Source organism: Schistocerca piceifrons, chromosome 9 (assembly GCF_021461385.2).
Source record: "Schistocerca piceifrons isolate TAMUIC-IGC-003096 chromosome 9, iqSchPice1.1, whole genome shotgun sequence".
NCBI lineage: Eukaryota > Metazoa > Arthropoda > Insecta > Orthoptera > Acrididae > Schistocerca > Schistocerca piceifrons.
Genome location: NC_060146.1, coordinates 54,399,129 through 54,408,647, shown reverse-complemented (window position 1 = coordinate 54,408,647; position 9,519 = coordinate 54,399,129).

Genomic DNA, 9,519 nt, shown 5'->3' with positions numbered 1-9,519 from the left:
CAGTAGCCATACACTCCACAGTACAACAACATCCCACCAAAATTGCTATATGTGGTGTGCATACTGTAAGACCTTCAGTACACACACCATCAGATTATTTGACTTGTCGCTCTAACGAAGTAGGCGAGTGTCACCAATATGTTTCATGGTCTTATCGTGGCGTGTTTATCTTCTTCTGTTAGGTCAGACAATAGAAATGCCACTTGCACGCTTAGAGTAGCAGATTGACGGTGACCAACTTTAAACAGAACTTGATTAATTTTCACACACATTTATCAAAATAATAATAGGCATAAAGATTATTTAACTTGGCTCTGAATGCTATTTACAATTGACAATCTGAAGTTCCTTTGGTATTGGTATGTTAATCTTATTCTCACATATATCTCTGATACTTGACAAAAGTGTCTATACATTTATCTTCATGGCTATGTACAGGAATATGGTAATCTTACTAGGCGCAGACTGAAACTTGACTATAGACTGGTACAGACAAATGTAGAACTCTAGGCATAAAAATTACTTAACTTTGCTCTGAATGCTATTTACAATTGACAATCTGAAGTTCCTTTGGTATTGGTATGTTAATCTTATTCTCACATATGTCTCTGATACTTGACAAAAGTGTCTATACATTTATCTTCATGGCTATGTACAGGAATATGGTAATCTTATTAGGCGCAGACTGAAACTTGACTATAGACTGGTACAGACAAATGTAGAACTCGTACAGACTGGTACAGACTAATGCAGACTGGTACAGACTGGTGCAGACAAATGCAGACTGACTAATCGGAGGTCTGTACACTCGTTATAATACCTCGCGCGTTCATGTACCAGCGATGATCCGCGAGGAGAAAAGGTTCTATGTTAGCAGCAATGTCATTGGCTGTGTTACATATTAATACGAGAATCGGTAGATGCAGAATTTGGTCCATCTCTATGGCAGCGCCATCTCGTAGTGCCGAGACGGACGAGCACTGCGCCTGCGCTGTTGTGCTTAACGGGGCGCGCTCTAGTGGGAAAGTTGTGTACACACTGACTACACAGAACTATGTACACAACACTATAAGAAGCTCCTCACCAGGCCACAAAAGCCCAAGGGATGCCTACTGCCATTGCATCATCCTCTGCCTTGTGGCATCGTGTGGATATGGTAAGGACCAGCACACTGATCTCGTGGCAATTCTGCAGACTTTCTGGACTGCAGAGCCACTGTTACTTGGTCAAGTAGCTACTCTATTGGCATCACAAGGCTGAGTTCTACCACTAAGGAAGAGTCCTTGACAATACCAGGAATCAAACCACTTCCTCCACATGGCAACCATTCATGCTGACCCCTCAGCTATAGATGCAGACCACAAATTGGTATAGGCCAACCACAATCCTATGCATCTGTACTCTAAAAATTACTATCAATGTTTTGATCTATTTCTGTATAACAGTTTTAACTGCAGCGTGAAATCATTCCTGACCTGTGATTCATATTCTTACCTCTTCCCTTACGTGCTCCTTCTGTGAGTCAGTATGTCTTTTTCCCAATTCCTCATCATGAACCTTATCATCTCTGTAGACTCTGTTACTTGTGTGGGATTGCTAGAACAGCAGAAAAGAAAGATGGCACTATTTCATACATAAATATCATTTAAAGCAAAACTATAATATTTATAATTGCAGTTCAGCTTCTACTATATGTCCCACAAGTACTTAATAGTATAAAATTTTATTGTGTGGTCTTCCATAACACTAATACTATTAGTATTTTTAATTTATAATATATTTTAAATACATATTTTTGCTTCTGTATACAAAAAGAATGAATTGTACTTTTACTTGTTTCTGTTAATGTTAATAATACTACTCTAAAGTTAATGATTTTAAAATTCCCTTTTATTCACTATTTTCCCTGGTCATCCATTAACCCTTTGTTCAGGAAAAATTTACACTTTTTTTACTTTTCCTCAAGAAATCATAGAAGCTCAATAATTAAATCATAGCTCTTTTGGGTCTCAATAAAAATAATGTTTTTACCACAATATTTTGTTGGTACAGAAATTATAACACAGACTAGATTTGGTATTATCAATATGAATACTTTCAATTCAAGATCATAGTCTAGTTGAGAAAATGTAGTCTTACACATTTGACATTAGTTACAGACATTTGCGCCAAGAATGTGAAAAGAATAGAATAATATTTATGATTGGTACTTACTTTACTACGTCTGTGTTTCTTCTGTTTTGAATCAGCTTTCCATTCTCTATATCCAATGTGGTCTTGACTATTATCATAAACAGGAACAGTAGGTGTCTGTATTCCTAAAAGATCCTAAAGGCATGACAAAATTTAATAGTACACTGCAAACAAATTACAAAACATTCCAAATGAAACATGTATATACAAAGTAATCTGACAAACTTCTTGTCATAGGAATATGCACTAGTATGGATGATTCTTAGTGGTAGCGGAAATGTGGGTATTTGCTTTTATGTTCATCTCATGTGACAAACTAGACAGTTACAATTACAAATTAAAAAATACTCAATTTTATATATACTAAGATGGTATCTGTACTTTCGGACATCTTAGTATATATATAGTTAAGGCTCACCGGCCACTTGACCATCTTCTTCTTCTGTGCGAATGCACAAACTTTGCCCGAACTCTTACGGGAATTGGCAACGCGCCGCGAGTAATGAGTATAATGGGCGGGGGGCACTACGAATGTAGTGTGGGACAATATGTTGAGAATGTGGGTTTCACGGGAGGCGTGCCAGAGATAAATCCCTGCAGCCATGCTATCCTCTGTGTCCTCAGTGGCTCAAATGGATAGAGCATCTGCCATGTAAGCAGGAGATCCCGGGTTCAAGTTCCGGTCGGGGCACACATTTTCATCTGTCCCGATTGACGTATGTCAATGCCTGTAAGCAGCTAAGGGTGTTCATTTCATTGTAATACTCAATATTGTTTATTAGTGAATAGATTTGGAGGAAAACTCTTTCTCTCTTTATTTTTGAATGCTTGCCTACAATGAATATATATGGACTCTCAGTAATTACGTCTGTCATTCACATAGAGTTCATAAATAGTTCAATGTGTTTCCCTCCAGAGTATCAGTACATTACAGTGGTAGCCTTGACACCACATGCAAACTTTGCTTGGTCACATATGAAACCTGCCAGAAAATTGTGAGGGCTGTTTGAAAAGTTCTTAGCCTCACCCAGAGATTGCAGCGCTACTCACATGACTTTCTTTCCCTCTAGAATGGTATGCATGTTTATATATGCCACATAAATTTGTAGTTATTCTGTGTAGCAGTTGATTATAGGCAGTTCTTCAGAGCAGTTATAGTGTGTGTGGTGTTATAAATGGAAAAAATATGAGTATTGCACAAAGATTAAATTCTTCATAAAAGAAGATTTAGTATCAACCAAAATTCATTTGCAGCTTCTAAATGTATATGACAGCTATTCACCTTCAGTTTCCACCATGAAAAATTGGGTGGCCAAGTTCAAATGTGGCTGCAAAAGCATGTAAGTTTATCTATGAGAAGGGCATCCTTAACATGCAAGCACACTGGAAATCATTAACAAAGTGCATGATATGACTTTGGAAGCTCAGTGTATAAAGGTGTGTGAAATTGCTAATGCTCTACAGATATCAAAAGAAATGTGTTGATCACACCTTGCACCAGGAACTGAACAGGGGAAAGCTTCACATAAGATTGGTGCTGCATGTGCTCACTGTGGATCACAAATGAATTCAAATGACACTTCCTAAAAAGTGCTTGGTGTGTTTCAGGAAAAACAGAAGTTACTTTTTGTGTTGATATGTGATAGTATATGAAACATGGACTCATCACTACACACTCAAATCCAAACAGCAGTCTATGAAGTCTAAAGAAAGTCAGGATATAATATTACAGTGCCCATGTTATTCTGATTATGATGCAAAGTTCCTTTGGACATGTATTTATCGGCCAATACTGGTCGAGCAACTTTCAAGTAAAACATCCAACCCATATGAGAATATACGTAATGGATATATAAGTACAGGTCATAGACATATTGTTGATGACGTATGGAAGTTTGGGTCTGGCTGTGAGTCATGCAAGGATAGCCAAATACTAAGGTGACTGCTCACAATAAATGCGAAATCTGGGTTTGAGTCTGAGTCTAGCACAAGTGTTCGTAGTCCTCATTCCATTCCACAGCTGATGGTTGTCCTTATTTACAATTGCCAATACATTTAATGAAGGTAAGGATGGCACCATCAGTGAGAAAGATCATCATATCATCATTTTTATATAAGAAAGAAATTTTGCTGATTGACTATCCTGAAAAAGGTTAAACCATAACTGGAGTATACTAATCTCAACTTCTAATGAAACCAGATGAAAACATTCGTGAAATCAGGCCCCTCTTAAAGAAGAAAAAAAAATCATGTACCACCAGGACAAGGGATATTGAAGAATTTCGCTTATGAAGTGCTTGAACATCCATGCTATTCCCCAGAATTGACACCTTTGGACTTTCCTCTATTCTCGAAACTGAAGAAATTCCTTAGTGGACAGTGCTTTTCATCCAATCAAGAAGCCATTGTGACTGTAGATGGGTACCTTGCAGCACTTCCAGAGGAACACTACAGAAAGGGGATAATGCCACTGGAAAACTGCTGGATGAAATGTATTCCTAGCAGAGGGGTTTATCTTCAAAAACAAAACTTCTTTACTTACTTACTTACTTACTGGTCATACTGGACTCAAGAGTCCATTACTGCAGCAACGTATTTTCGCCACCTGCCCCTGTCTTGGGCTATTTCCTTCCATTCCCCTTCAATACCTAGGCTCCTCAAATCAGCCTTCACGTTGTCCTCCCATCTACGCCTTGGTCTCCCCACAGGACATTTTCGCTCTAGGTGCCCTACCAGTACTCTGCGCGCTGCCCTGCCCTCATCCATTCGAGCTACGTGACCTGCCCATCGCGGCCTACGTGATTTAATAATACTGATTATGTCGGGGCTTGAATAGAGTTCATGAACCTCTTCGTTATGCAGTTTTTGCCAATCTCCACTAATGTCATCCCTTTTTGCTCCGAAAATTTTCCTCAAAATTTTGTTTTCAAATACTCGAAATGGCTTTTCATTTTGCACAGTGAAAGACCATGTATCACACCCATACAGCATAACTGGTAGAATAATAGTTTTGTATATTCTAATTTTTAAATTCCTAGACAATATCCATGATGAAAGTAATCTATTCAGTGAGAAGTAGCATGCATTTCCTGCCCGTAATCTCTTCTTCAGTTTGGATTCAATCTCATTTCTTGAAGTGATGTCCACGCCTAGATACTTAAATGTGTTCACTTTTTCAAACTGCATATCTCCAGTTCTTAACATTTCCTGATCAACTGCTGTTGGCATTCTAGCAGTAACCAGGCATTTAGTTTTGTCTTCACTTATCCTTAGACCTACATCTTCACTAGCCTTGATTAACGCATTTGCATTTGCTGTTACAGATTCTTTCCTTTCGCTAATGATGTTTAGATCATCTGCATACCCTAATATCTTAATATTTCCATTTAACTCCACACCCTCTGAATTATCTGCTGCCATTTGTACAATATATTCTAGGACTAAATTAAAAAGTAGCGGAGACAGGGCATCTCCCTGCTTAAGTCCGTTCTTTATTACAAATTCTTCTGACCCCAATTTCCTCACGTGTACTCTACCTTTTGTGTTTTTCAAACTCACTTCTTTGAAAGTATAAATTGTCGTTTTCACTATCAGGATGCAAACTTTTCTGTCTTCCCTCATAAAACTGTGACATGGAATTGTATTAGAGCTGTGGCAGCATTGTTATGGTGCTAAAGTCGGTTGAAAGTGTATGGGTTGTTTCCAATGAAAAGAATAAATTAACATTGAACATTATCTTTATGTTATTAAGTTAAATGAGCAAAGCATAATTATCTTTTGTGTTACAAAGTTAACTTGTTTTAAGTGTGCAGAAACATAACCATATATTAGCAATAATTGAATGAGAGAGTGTTTTCATTAAAGCATGGGCCTCAGATTTAAGACAATAGAGGTTCATGCTCTGTCCTGCAATATTGATTTAGGTTTTTCTCTGGATTTTCTAAATCACTTCAGGTAAATGCTAGCATAGTTCTTTTAACAAAGCCTTGGGCAACCACCTGTCCTGTACTACCCTCATTAAACACATTTACACTCACATGTCTGTAAATATGACATATTTTTCTTGTATTAAGCTGACACATCCTACATCCCCTGACAAAAAAAGTGATGCAACTGGAAGAGTAGGAAGAAACAAAATAAAATTTGAGCAGTTGACATGGTATGTGATGTTATTTCAGTGATCACAAAACCAAGTCCTATTTACAAAGACCTTGTCAGTGTGAGGCCACATATCAGTACGACTTTGCAACCAACTGACCTGGATGCACGCACTGGTTCACTTGGAAAGGGTGTCCAAAGATGCTGTTTCCTCTTCTGGGGTTATGTGGCCAACAACAGTTGTAACTGATCCTTGATATCCTGGGTACTGGTACTGGGACAGAGTTGACATCTGAGCTGTTTTCACACATGTTGTACTGGAAAAAGATATGGGATCTTACTAACCTGACAGGCACCTTAACATCAATCACACAATTCATAGAGCCATGTGCCATTGCGAGGACAAGCACTGCCCTGTTGAAAAATGACAGCAGGATACTGCACAATGGCCTCATATGCAAACTCAGCAATGCAGGGTTCCCCTACGGGCTCGTACTTCTCATACACTCATACCTCACGGACAGGAGTTTCAACACCGAAGTGCAGGGCAAACAATCAACACAACATGGTATTCAGGCTGGAGTACCCCAAGGAAACATCCTGGGGCCTATGCTGTTTAACCTCTACATTAATGACCTTCCATCTACATGAACCGCGATGATGGCAATCTATGCGGATGACACTGCCATTGTCGCGGAAGATTGGAAACCGTCTAATATTAACTCATGACTACAGACTGCACTCAAAGCGGCAGAGCCTTGGTTGGTGAAATGGCATGTTAGAGTAAACGTTTACAAGTGTGAAGCCATTCCGTTCACTATAAGACTGAAACTATTGTGCAAACATCAACACTGCAACCCAATAACACTACATGCATGCCCAATACATTTCTGTGAGAAGGTCAGATACCTCAGTGTCTGGCTGGACCAGAAACTACGCTGGGGGGACCACATTCAACACATGACCAACAAAGCAAAACCATGGCTCTAACAACTCAATCCTATGCTTAACGGGCATAGCACACTGAACAGAAGGGTGTCCAGGTCCATGTACACCACACTTATTAGACCTCTGATGATGTATGCAGTTCTTGTCTGGGGATACGCTGTGCCCACACTCCTGCACCATCTGTAACTCGTACAGAACAAAGTACTCAGAATCATAAGCAATGCTCCACGTTACACATGCACCATGGATCTTCACTGGGAATATCAGCTAGATACCTTCTTACAGGTATTCCAAAAACACTCCACACGACTGTACAGAAACATGAGACACTCACATAACCCATTTATTCTTTCTCTGGGGAACTACGACCACAAACATAGATGGAAACATAATAGACCAAAGACACTATTAGCAAGGAACTAAACATCTATGGTCCACAGCATGCTAACACAACAGTACTAGCACACCCCTGCAACACAGCTATTACTGTCAACCCCAGATGTTCAACCCACTGAAAAAAAGGCAATCACAGGGAAGCCATACTGTACACAACACGCAAACCAGCCACACACACCCCCTACACTGCTAGTTGATCTATGGCCTATCGGTCACTAATGTATGATGACCTCAGACTGTTACAGGGACGAAGCCAATGCAGGAGGCCCAGGAGACTTCACAGGAGCCCAGCTGCAGTGCCTGGACTGACCCATCTACAACGAGTACCTGCAATGACCAAGGTAACAATGCATGATACCTTGCACTAACATAACCTCACCTTGCACGCACTGTTGCAGTTAGCAAGCTGCCACTGCCCTTACTACCTGGCCTACTGTCGCAGAGGTTTTTTCCCTTGGCACTTTTTTCCCTCGGCCCATAAAAACTGCTACCTTTCAATCATTTTCATCCACTCTCTATCTCCTGATGGACCATGTCATTGAGTAATCCTACCAAGATGCGTGGACAACATCACAGCCTGCATCCTGTGACTCCTGATTAAAAAACTAACATGTTGTACGGAAGTGACAGTAGAACTTTTGGTTTGGTCACCACGTCGGTGTGGGCATGGAGGGGCCCCATCCTATATATATAAAGCAGGATACTGTCACATGCTAAGTAATACATGGAGGCTCAAGGGCTCAGGATGTCCATGATGTATCCTTGCACTGTCAGAGACCTCTCTGTCACTACAAGCCATTAGCAGAAGTTTTACCCCTCACCATGACATCTGCTGTAGCACCACAGTGTCTTTGCAAAACATTGGAAGAGTAGGACCTCTTCCCAGGTGCTCACCACAGTTGCAGACAATGGCCATCCAAAGCAGTGTAGAACCACAACAATTCACTGAATGCAATGTTTCTCTACTCATCAGCAGAGTATACTTCCTAGACACAGCACTACTCCAAATCTAATCATCTGTGTTGTGGTGTTAACGGCAGCCTATACATGGGGCAGTACCGTAAAGTGGGGTGACTTTGAACATATTAAATCCATTTTTGTAAATTAAACAGAAACTTCTCAAAATATTGACATGAAACTTTTTGAGAAGTTGCAAGAGGTGTTGCTGAATAAGAGAAAGCACATTATGCATTTTATCCCCCATGCTTAGTTCAATTTTTAAAATTTTTTTTACTGTTCAGGGTCACTTTGAACACAGAAACGTTTGCCTATTCTGTGGGAGTCATGTCAATTACTGTTAAATGACATCCATATCATATGGAACAGCATGGTATTTTGTATATGAATATAATTTTGAAAGTATCTTATTTAGAAAAATTGGAGTATTTCTTATGAGTTTTCTTTAATCACCTGAAACTGTTCGTATGGTTACAGCTTAATTTTGATAATTATGGAAATGGGTGCTGAGCCACTTATGAAACAAGAAAATTATTTAAAGGCAGTTTTTTCAAAACAGTCTGTATGACTTAATAAAAGTAATGAAAAAAGTTATCACATTTTAAAGAAATAGATCTGTAAACACTCTGCATGAAAGGAAGTTGCCAGGAAAGAGTGTCCTCTTTAGCAGATGTCATAAACATCAAATTTAAACTCTGAATGAAGCCTTCCTCTTCTATCTGCCTTAGAATCAGGTAGAATCCTACAAATTTCATCTTTCTCAAAACCTGACACATTGGGAACATTAGGTCACAAATACACACACACACACACACACACACACACACACACACACACACACACACACACACACAAACTTTGTCTGATTTCACTTAGGAATGGCATTTCCTCAGAAGTGTAATTTCATCATCAGTGATAACATCTCCA